A 12,515-nucleotide genomic window follows, 5' to 3' on the forward strand; every position below is an offset into this window, starting at 1 on the left:
CCTTGGGGGCATGCTCCACATGCCCGTCCTGGGCAGCTTGGCATAATCTCCCCCCACTGTCCAGAGGGGCCATCCTGTTGGACTGCAATAGATTGTAATGGATTGCTTTGAAATCACTTTGGCACCAGATGGAAACAAAATCGCCCTCAACCGCCCCACCCTGCCCTCTACTTTGCCGGAACCAAGGTGGCCACCCTAATTCAGAGTTAGATGGACCCCCCCCCTCTTTTTTTTTAAAAAAGAAAATCTTTATTAATTTTCACATAGACAAATATACATAACATATAATACAAAAAACAATACAAATGAATCAAAAACAATAAAGTAAGAAAAGATAGAGAAACGAACATAAACAAATACACTATATTACATTTACATAACAAATTAAAATATGTAACTTCCAATAATTCTTGTTATACTACTTATAATATCTATATTCCTTGCACAGATTCATATTATTTTATTTTGTATATAAATATACATTCCACTATTGTATTTTAATTAATTCTTAGATATCAGTATCACTCTATTTCTGCAAGTATCTTATTGTTCGTACAATACATTTTCAAATATTCTTTAAAAATTTCCATTCCCTAAGTACCTTTAGATTTGACATTCCTCTAATTTTTCCGGTCAATTTTGCTAGTTGCAGGTATTCTATCATAAGAATTTGAGTTAAATGGACCCCTCTCATTCCCGTTCTAAGTTCTTAGGAGTCGGCCTATAAGTGTAATAAATAAATAAGGACCCAAAGGCAAGAACATTCCCACCAAGGTTCCATCGATTAAAGTCCACAGGGACATCCTTCTTCTCATGCTCACGTCTTTCCCTCCACTCTCCGTACCGCCAAAGGCTCGGCTCTGACGGCTTTACTTTGCAATCATCTGTCCTGCGCTGATTTAAAAGGCAAGAGTGGTTTGGGGTTAAAGCTATTGAATGTAATTGCTCGACAACATGAGAAGCGTAATTGTTCTACAAATATGTATTTTTGAAAACCAGACCTCACTAGCTTCAGGGTGCGGAGTGCTAGGCTCTGTGCTGCATGGTGCTTTTGTGTTCTCGGGCGTGCATTGATTTATGTGCAGGGAGGGGGCTGCAGCTCAGTGGTTTGAATACTCTGTATGTCCCAGTTTGAATTCCTGCCGTCTTCAGGCAAGGCGGGGACAGAGACTCCTGCCAGAAACCCTGCGGAACTATTATCAGTCGATGTCTACACTGAGCTAGATAGAGCAAGGCTCTGACTCAGTATTAACAGCTTCCTATCTTCTATCTAGGTAAGTATTCTCAACACTGGCTGGCAGCAGATTTCTAGATTTAAGACAGGGGGTGTTCCCACCAGCCCTACCAGAGAAGCTGGAGATTGAAATGAGGAGCTTTCACGTGAAGAGCAGAGGCTCTGCCACCAATCTACAGTCCTTCTCTGAGTCAGGTCAGTGGTACATTTAGGGATGCGGGTGGCGCTGTGGTCTAAACCACTGAGCCTCTTGGGCTTGCTGATCAGAAAGTCAGCACTTCGAATCCCTGCGAGGGGGTGAGCTCCCATTGCTCTGTCCCAGCTCCTGCCAACCTAGCAGTTCAAAAGCACGCCAGTGCAAGTAGATAAATATGTACCGCTTCGGCAGGAAGGTAAACGGTGTTTCCGTGCGCTCTGTTTTCCGTCATGGTGTTCCGTTGTGCCAGAAGCAGTTTAGTCATGCTGGTTACATGACCCTGAAAGCTGTCTGTGGACAAACACCGGCTCCCTCGTCCTGAAACGAGATGAGTGCTGCAACCCCATAGTTACCTTTGATTGGATATAACCGCCCAGGGGTCCTTTACCTTTTACCTTTGAATGTTCTATACTCTCTCCATCTAGGCTCAGGTTGTATACGTATGTAAATAAACCACAAAGCATAAAGATACCACTGTCTCTGCTAATTGGGGTGGTGTGTAATAATACAAATAAAATTATCATTTTGATGATGCTGACTCTCTCTGGCTAATCAAGAGAGCTGGAGTGTAAGTCAGAAACTCATTCCCAAATGTGGGCAGAAGAGACTTCCTTTGCCTTAGGGAGAAGAAGCAACTCTTGTTCCCTTTTGACTCATCATCATACGGCATCTCTAAGACTTTTGGAGACTTGGCTGAAATCCCAGGAAAGCAAAATTTCATATAAGCAATCTGGTATAGCGTAGTGACTGAGCAAAGCAGGGTGTGAGCTGGAAAGCCACATCTCTGATTTTTTCCGCAGCCAGAGACATGCCCTTTAAAACTGCTGCTGGATGAGGAGGTGATGGAGGTATAGCATCATCTGTTTCGCAACCCACCCCCAAAGCATCTGCCCACTACCTCTCAGGGTTGTCATGAGAATGAAGTGTTGTATTGGGGAGAAGGAAAACTGTGTATGTTGTTTAGAGCTCTCTGGAAGGAAGGCAGGATGCAAATGTAACAGATATGTAATAATAATAATAATAATAATAATAATAATAATAATTTTTATTTTTACCCCGCCCTCCCCAGCCAAGGCCAGGCTCAGGGCGGCTAACAAGCAATAATAAAAGCAAGTTGAATGAATACAACTTAAAAACAAGATTAAAATACAACAATTAAAAATATTGAAACATTAAAATATTAAAATACAGCCTCATCACAGGAGGAGAAGGGAAAAAGAAAAAAAGAAAGAGGGGGAGGGAATCAAATTGGCTCCAAGCCAAAGGCCAGGCGGAACAACTCTGTCTTACAGGCCCTGCAGAAAGAAAGCAGATCCTGCAGGACTCTGGTCTCATGAGGCAGAGTGTTCCACCAGGCTGGAGCCAGTGTTGAAAAGGCCCTGGCTCTGGTTGAAGCTAATCTAACTTCCTTAGGGCCTGGGACCACTAGGGTTTTGCTATTTATGGACCTTGAGGCTCTCCGTGGGGCATACTGGGAGAGGCGGTCTCGTAGGTAATAATAATAATAATAATAATAATAATAATAATAATAATAATTTTATGTTTGGGTTGCCAGATTTCAAAAAAGTGAAAATCCAGGCACAAAAGTTGTTGAGCTTTTAAGGGCAAAATTCAGCTTTTTTTGTGAAATCTCAAAAACAAAACAAGTACCGTCAAAATCTACACTATAGCCATACGTCCAAATTTTCCCAAACATTTAAGCAATTTCCACCAGGGGGTTGTTTACAGGGGCTGAATAAAAGCTATGCCTGGGAAATTCTGATCGTATGGCAACCCTATTTTATGATAGAGTTCATGACTCACGTTTAAGGTGTAGGAAATGGAACACCTGAATTGGCTCATAGCAATTACTTAAATGGATAATAAGAATAATGAACGTTGGCAATAGGAACACAGGAAGCTTCCTTGCATACCTTGGTCCATCTATCCCAATATTGTCTACAATGACTGGCAGCATCTTCGCAGTGTTTCAGGCAGGGGACAATACCAGCTCTACCTTGAGACATCAGGGGTGAACCTGAGACCTCCCGCATGTGAATCAGGTGTTCTGCCACTGAGCTTCCCCATAATACATTTATATAGAGCGGGAATCCACAAAAACAGTTTGCTGCTTCTTCTTTGGCGATCACTCTGAGAGAACAGCTTATGTGTCCCAAGAACTAAACGTTGTGGAGGAGGATGTCTGCTACTTCTCTGCATGATCCCGTGTTCTGGGCTTGCCTCCACCCAGTAAGCCCTTGTTGGTGGATGACGGATGGGCCACTCCACATTGAGCTGTGCCTGGATCCTTCAGTTACTCCAGATACAGAGAGCATATTCCCTGCTCTGCCCCCTATGTATCTTTGCATTATGCATTGTTCTGAGCTGGCTTCTTCTCATCTAGGTGTATTCTCCTTGGGAGGGATTTCTTCCATTTTTTAACGTTCTAAAAGCGACCCTTCTTGAGTCCAGACCAAAGAAATGTACTTCAGCTATCAGGGGTCTGTACAAACATGCCACACTGGAGAGTTTAGACCCCACCAGGCTGGAGCCAATGGCAGGAGTTAGCACAACTGGTGGACCTCGCGTTCAGATTCCAGGAGCATGTCACCCACTTCCTGGCCCGAGTCTTTCACATTGAGGATGTCATCCATGAATTCCAAACTGACCTGGGTGCACTGTCCCTGACAGCATGTCTTGCCCAGCACTTTTGTGGCTCAGGCCAGCTTTATCAGAATACCCTGGCCTCATTCACACATGCACCAATATCAACTGATTTCCCTGTATCTAATTACTCAGTGCTTGATAGCTGAATGTGTGAACAGACGCCACCGAAAAGCATTGCATTTGAGGCGATCTGGGGTAATAGGAAAGTTTTACCTGGACTGTTACAGCTGCATTGATGACATTGGAGTCATCAAGCACTGAACGTCTCTGCATGCGTGTGTACCTGATCTGTAGATCTAAAGAATATGTTTGAGGAGATTTCAGTGTTCCAACAACCACAGTAGCACTAACTGTTCATGTTGTTGGAAGTACAACAGCAGAGACCATTCAGTGTGTAATTTAAGGGTTAATTCAGTCAAACTTAAAGTCACCTAGCCAAGAAGGGAGATGGGTGGAGGTGTTGCTTGGCAACCAGTCAGGGTGGCCTGATCCTCACCAAGGTAATATATGCTCTGATTGGCTGTGTGGTTCGGAGGGAGTCTTTCTCTGTATGTTTCCTTGAATCTCACCCTTCTATATACAAGGCCTGAAGTGAAAAAAAGGACCAGACCTCTCTGTTTATTTTTCCTGAGATTATACCCTTCTTTAGTGTTTTTCTCAGTAAGGTATTATCCTCATTTCTTTTCTCATTGGTCTCCATCGGATATTTAGGTGACTTTGCCAACACATGCATCATTTGCAGGTGCTGGGCCAAGCCGGTAGGCGTAATCCCACTGCCCACTCTGTATGATCCTAATCCACAGATATGGTGGCACAAGAAACGCTCATGACCCAGACTGGACAGGTGAGTCAGTGGCTTCAACTGGCGCTTGCGATACCTGTTGCTTTGCCTTGACTGACGAATTTATTTACGGTATTTATTTTTGGGAAGCAAAAAAAAAGATGGAGAAAGCCCTAATGAGCCACCCTACCTTTTAGTCCCAGAAAATGTCTTAAGAAATCATGCAGGTATATTTCAGAGTCCTTGCCTTGAGCAAGTAGAATAGTGGAGCTTGCAATTCAAGTATTTCCTGATGTGTGCAAATGTTTGCACCATTATCTCTCCCATTGATTAATCCAGAGTAACTCTCATGCTTAGTCAGTGGTTCAGTGCAGAGACAGGGAAACCTCAGGCCTGTGGAGAGGGGGGACAGGCGAATGTGGTCCTCTAGGCCTCTCTGTTTGGCCCTCAAAATCCTTCCTAGGCCACAGCGCTCACCCAGGCCACACCCCCTCACGGCCTCGCATCCTCCTTGAGTGTTTTTGTCTGGCTGGAATGTGACCTTGATCCTGCTTTTTGCTGGGTGGAGAGCAGAATCATAGAATCATAGACTTGAAGAGTTGGAAGGGACCCCCACAGAGATGTGTGTAGGGGTGCCAACTTGAATAAAATATTGAGGGAACCCAGGTAAGCCCCATCCCACATAATTGATCGGATGATGCGGTGCACACACACCATTTGAATGGCATTGCCCATCAACTTTTAGGGGCCTTGGCCCTCTCAAATAATTTTTTTGGGGGGGCTGAATGCCCTCAGCCCCTAGGAGTTGGCTTCTCTCTCTCTCTCTCTCTCTCTCTCTCTCTCTCTCTCTCTGTCTCTCTCTCTCTCTGTGTGTGTGTGTGTGTGTGAGAGAGAGTTGTATGAAGAAAGTACAGCAGCTCCAAAAACGAGCTGCGTGTTGGACCACCCAGTCTTAGCCTAACCTACCCCACAGGGTTGTTGTGAGGGTAAGATGTGAAGGGAGAGAATTATGTTTGGCCCCTTGAACTCCTTGGAGGAAAAGTAGGATATAAGTGAATAGTTTACATCTCTCTCCTCACTTCAGGCTGAGACTTCTGGGTTCCTCCAACAGAAAAGGCCCACACAGACAGTGTTGCTCATGAATCAAGGGGGATTCCCTGCCCTGCCCTGCGGAAACACACTCAATTTTTAAATCAAGGGGGTGGCCCTGAGAAAACCACTCTGAGTCAGCCTGTCTCCACTGGGATTTGGAAGGTTTATCTGCTCCTTTTAGGCAAAAGACAAAGGTATTTCGAGACTAGCTTCAAAGAACTCTTTTGTTATTCAAAGTTTCTGGTCCATATGGTGAGTGGGATTAAAATTGAATTCCCCATCCCTTTTAGAATTACTGTGTTTCGCTCATATGCCAATTTAGGTCTATCTTAGGTCCAATTGACTATGAAAATGGATAGATTAATCAATTAAGCTGTTCTTAATAAGATGACAGTCCTAGCTTTTGCAGGACTGGCTAGAAAGGTCCCCTCAGGGTATAGACCCTCCAAATGTCCCTATTTTCCAGGGACAGTCCTGGATTTACAGAAGCCGTCCTGGTTTCTGATTTGATCCCAGAATATCCCACTTTTCCTTAGGACATGCCTATTTTCATCGGAGAAATGTTGGTGGGTATGAGAGCAGGTAAGCAAGCCTCTGTTTAGGGCAACAGAGAAGCCAGAAGATGTATAGCGGCTGGTGCTGTCAAGACGTTCAGGACCACATCTCCCAGCAGCATGGCTAAGCTCCCATCATCCTTTGCTGTGCAGGCTGAAGCTGACAGGAGTTGTGGTTCATCTGGAGGGCACCAGGTTGGGGAAGGTGGATGTAGAGGGCCTTGTGTTGGTTTCTCCTGGTGGCTGATGTTGAGTCACTCAGGTATGATGGAAGGAGGTTTCCTTGAGTGAGTCAACAACCACGAGCCAGCTCTGATCGGAAAAAGCAACGGGGAAATAATGAAGGGGACAGAGGCACAATCCCTGTTACACTATGTGCCAGGTGGATTCTAGGTCAGGCCAGTCCAGAAGTGGGCCAATGACATCCAATTGGCACACACTCATCCATCCTCTGTGCCTACAGCAGTTCACAACATATCAAATCCGTGATGGAAAATATAAGTCACTTTGAGCTTGGAAGGCTAAGAGCATCTGCACTCACTCAGGTGCTTTGGAAAGGTCATAAGAATGCTGGATTAGTTGGGCCAGTGGCCTGACTCTGTGGAATGCAGCTTCAAATGATAACCCAGGTGTACAGCCACAGAATTTGTAATAATGGGGAAAACGTATTGTTGCTTTTCTAGGGTTGCCCCAGTTGCCTCTGTTGTGATAAGGGAATGGCCCAGTGTATTTTCCAGGTAATTTAGAAGGACGGAATATTTTCTACACTAGGAGGGCTATAACTCAGTAGAAGGCCCCTGTTTTTCAGTTAGGACTGGAAACGCCCCCTGAAACTCAGTCAGTGTAGACAATGCTGAGCTAGATGGACCCGTGAACCTTTTTAAAGCAGCCCTTTATTCCAGCCCCGAAGGACTACAATATTACCGTATTTTTCGCTCTATAAGACACACTTTTTCCCTCCTAAAAAGTAAGGGGAAATGTGTGTGCGTCTTATGGAGCGATTGCAGGCTGCGCAGCTGTCCCAGAAGTCAGAACAGCAAGAGGGATCGCTGCGCAGCGCTCCCTCTTGCTGTTCTAGCTTCTGGGATAGCCCCTCAGTCCCTTCCCCCACCTCCCGGAAAAGCCTCCAAGAGCGATTGTGCCGGCTGCCCTTCTCCCTCCTCGGGGAAAAGCCTGCAAGCACCACACACACGCTCCACGTGGCTCGTGAAAGGGAGTGCTGAGCAGAGCCTGGGATGCATACAGGCTCTGCTCAGTGCTTCCTTCAAAGAATATTTTTTTCTTGCATTCCCCCTCTAAAAACTAGATGCGTCTTATGGTCAGGTGCGTCTTATGGAGCGAAAAATACGGTACTTCCTTTTTAAGGGAATATCTCAGTGGCAGAGCAGCTGCTTTGAGATGGTCACAGGTTCAATTCCCACTTTATGGCAGCCCTCAGATTATAGAACTCCCTCCTAACTGAGGTACGTATGGTTCCAACGTTGACAATGATTAACATGGCCTTTTCTTAAAGGTTTTTATCTCAGTGGTGGTCATTTTAGTATAGATGGGATTGTTTGTGGGGTGATCATCTGTATTAATGTTTGTAATCTTTTAAATTAAAGAAACTGGCCTGAGTCTATTCCTTTTGGGGATCTATATCTATATCTGAACTGCCTTGGGTAGGCTATGCCCAGCAACAACGTCATGCATTTGCAAAACAAATTACATTCTCTGATTTATCCACACTATTGTAACCATTTTACAGATGGGGCAATGTATTTCAAGAGCAAAATTGCCCAAGGGCCACCCTGTGGGTGGGATCTGAATCTAGGGTCTTCTAGCTTCGTCCAACCCTATACCACTCAAGCATCTAACTTGCTGGTAAACCCTCTTGCAGTAGTGGTTTAGTCATAATCCCCAAGGGCTGTGCCACAGAGTCACAGCAGCAGCAAATGGACCATGGAACCTGGTCCATTAGGGAACATGGGCAGATGGTGCACTGCCCCACCAGCCTGAATCCTCAAAGCCCACCTGTTTTCATGCTTTCAACCAGTCCAGAGGGTCCCTCTGGCTTTTCTTCTTCCTCCTCCTTAGTCTCAGTGTTGCCCTTCTAAAACTCAAGAGGGAAATGGAAGCAAAGGTGGAACAAGTTGGCTCTGCCTGTCATTGACTCTGGCTCCCTCTGCTGTTGGGCTCTCTGCTTTCTGCCACCATTGCAAATTGATGTGCCAAGGAAGCCTCACAACAAACCAGGATGAATCTGATCCCTCCCTCACTGCCTAAAACAGAAATTGGGCAAGATTCTAAGAATGCAACATTGAGTACAGTTGTACCTCGGGTTACAGACTCCGCTAACCCAGAAATAGTGCCTTGGGTAAGAACTTTGCTTCAGGATGAGAACAGAAATCGTGTGGCAGCTGCGGGAGGCAGTGGCGTAGCATGGGGGGTGCAGGGAGGGCCAGCCACACCGGGCGCAACATCTGAGGGGGGGGGCGCGCTCGCCGCCTCCGGAGTCGCCGAAGAGCCTCGGGCGCAGGCTGTAGCAGAGCCCCGTGTCTCGTGGAACCGACGAGCTGTGTGCACGTCCGGGCTGAAGGCGTCCGGCAGGCAGCGGCTCTCAGCGCTCGCCGTGGTCCCTGTGCGCCAGGCAGCTCCTCCTCACAGCTTCCCCGCCGCCGCTGCTGCTGCAGCTGCTGGGCCATGTTGCATTTTCCTCGCCTCTCTGCCCTCCTCCTCCGAGCAAGCGGCGTCGTTTGGGCGGCAGCGCCAGCGGCAACTCGCCTCAGATCACCTGACATGGACCCGCCACCGCCGCCGTGGCTACCTTACCGTAAATACCCCAGCCCAGGCAGCAGCAAGAAGAAGCTGGCAGCGGTGGCAGGTTAGGGGTTAGGGGCGCAAATTACTTGCCTTGCCCCGGGTTAGGGGGTGCAAATTACTTGCCTTGCCCCGGGTTAGGGGGCGCAAATTACTTGCCTTGCCCCGGGTGCTGACAACCCACGCTACGCCGCTGGCGGGAGGCCCCATTAGCTAAAGTGGTACCTCAGGTTAAGAACAGTTTCAGGTTAAGAATGGACCTCCAGAACGAATTAAGTTCTTAACCCGAGGTACCACTGTACTCTCCAACATTTCTCCAATGAAAATAGAGGAGATGTTCCATTCCATAACGATAATTTTACTATTTATACACCACACATCTTATTGGGCTGCCCCAGCACTCTGCGCAGCTTCCAACATATATAAAAACATAACAAAACATTAAACATTAAAAAACTTCCCTATACAGGATTGCCTTCAGGCGACTTGGGGGCTGGAGAACTCCATGTCCCCCAACATTTCTCCAAAGAAAATAGGGACATCCTAAGGAAAAGCAGGACATTCCAGGATAAAATAAAAAACTGGGATGGCTTCTCTAAATCAGGGACGTCCCTGGAAAATAGGGACACTTGGAGGGTCTGACTCTGCCTTCACCAGAACCAGCCTTGTCTCTCCTCCTACACAGCTAAAGATTTGGAGAAAGTGCTGGAGATGGAATGGAGAAGCAGATTCCAAAAGGAGAAGGCAAGCAGAGAACCAAAAGGACTGGAATGAAGACTGTTAAGATAAACTGGGCTGCTTTGCACAATCAGTTCCTGGCTGAGTTAGCCAGGATATGAACAAACTTGGAGCTCCTTTGCAAGAACCTCCCTCTTCTGTTTGCTCAAGTGTCTGTGCAAGACACAATTCAGCTTGCAAGCCAGGAAACGAGATAATGACAAGCCAAGTGAGGATATGGAGCCACTTTTAAACCACGGCTTCATATTTGGGTTGTTTTGAAATGGCCAACCCATGGTTTCTAAGGCCACTTGTAATAGGAAACGAAGGCTAAGTGCTGAATCTTGGCTTGTATTGCTGCTTGTGTGAAGGGAGGAGCAAAGCAACAGAAAATAGGGTTGTCATGTTTCAAATAGTTGTTGAGCTTTTTTTAGGAAGACCCCAAAATTGTTCAACTATTTCCCCCCAAAATGCCCCCCACAGTTTTTCGATGGACTTGTCTAAGATCCAGGACCAGCAGTGTGTCTCCCCCCAAACCTTTGCAGGTGGAACCAGCAATGAAAGAAGCATTGTGTATATCTACCCTGATACCACCAGGACCACAATTTTTCATGAATGCATAGTAAAAAGGACATTTAGATGAGTCTTCTGGTTACTTAGCTGCAGCAGGAGGCAAAATTCTTCTTAAGTGATCTGTTCAGACTCCATCCCTTACGATTTATTACACCTTCACCAACCATCACAGCTGCTTCCACTGCCATCTGCTGGGCACTGAGTTTTATTTCAGCAGTGATTTAATTCCTCACAAGAGATGGGAATGCAGCTGAGAAGATGGGCTGTATTTTGGAATTAAAAAACAAAAACAAACCCCATGCTGGACTTGGAACTTCTGCGCAGAATCTTCCTAGCAGAACTGCACTTTGTGTTAATAGCAAGGGTAAGATTGGGGCCAGCCCAACACATTTTGCTGCCTGAGGCACAGGACAAGATGGTTCCCCTGCATTCCATGTATAAAACCTGACTAGACCAGCAAATGGAACACTGATGATGGGACAGGACCCTCTGCCACACCTGAGGGTGGGAGGCAAGCTTAGGGGGCGCAGAGCTAATGGCCCGAGGCAGCTGCCTCACTCTGCCCAATGGTAGGACTGTGCCCAAGGCTTGTGATGTTCAAAATCTGCTTTAAAGGGGATAATGTTTGAGAGAATCAACATCCTTGCAGCTTCAAAATCTGCATGAGTTAACTCTCTCCCACTTTCCCCATTTGGAAATCTGCACGAATGTGTTAGGGAGCAGCTTTCCCAGAACGCACCACTTTGAATTGGATATTTCTACATTTTGTTTCTCTGCGAGTGCTTCAGATTTGAGTGCATCTTTCAACTTTGCATAAGGCAGCCAGCTCCCATTGTGACCAAGAGTTTTTCCAGCTTGAAAAATAAATAAATTGGTGGGTAGCTGAAAAGTAGAGTTTCTCAGGAGGAATCGCAGGAAATATTTATGTGATGTATATTGAGTTGCAATTTTTTGTTTTGTTCCCTGAGTGATATTTCAATATTTGCAGTAGATATACCAGTATTCCCACTAGCACTGATATGAATTTTGGTAGAGAAATTCTCAAAGAATGAGTAAAACTTGACAAATGTCAATATTTTTTTTGCACGCTTCCATCTTACCCCCAGAGAGGATTTTGTTAAACAACCCCCCCTCCCATTTTTGTTCCAAATCTTACTTTATAGCTGCAGTGTGAGGGGGGGAAATGGGAAGACTTCTGAGATAATCCTCAACTGCTGTATTTATCATTTGAATCTGCATCCTATGGTGTTATATGCAGGCAGGGGGATAAGCGGCTCACCGCTGTCACTTTCTTTGAACTTGTAGCTGAAGAGACAAACTGCAATGTGGAAGGGCAACTGGAAACCTCTGAGTATATCCTCAGCCTCTGCGTTCATCCCTCAAGGCTGCATTCCAACTGAGTGATATGCCTGTGTATGGATGGGGTGTGATCCAAAGCAGACTTTTGCATTGCTGAAGAGGCAAGCTGGCTTTAATTTTAAATGCTGAAACTTAAATGGAAAAGCTGCTTGCCTCTTCAGCAGTTTTTGAACTGGGAAGTCTGCAGATTTGAAGGATAAACCAAAATATGGACTGGCCTCTTCAGCAAGGAATGCAAACAGAAGGAATATATCCCCACCACAACTTCAGTGTTTTTCTTCAAATTTCCTTTTAAAAAATAAATAAATAAATAAATAAATATTTTTATTAAGTTTTAATTAACAAATTTAAATTCAAACACATCATTCACCTCTTCATCTAGGATTCTCTGAATCCTTTGACTTCCCACCACCCTTCCATGGTTACTGTTATCAATCTTTTTTTCAACTGCTTATCTTATTTTCTCCAATTTGTTAAAAAACAATAATCCATTTTTCCGTAGTTACATTACATTACAAATCCTGCCAAAGTTTTGAGTTGTTTACTGTGTTCTCTTAAGCACAT

Source organism: Podarcis cretensis (assembly GCF_951804945.1).
Source record: "Podarcis cretensis genome assembly, chromosome: 15".
In the NCBI taxonomy this organism is placed as follows: domain Eukaryota; kingdom Metazoa; phylum Chordata; class Lepidosauria; order Squamata; family Lacertidae; genus Podarcis; species Podarcis cretensis.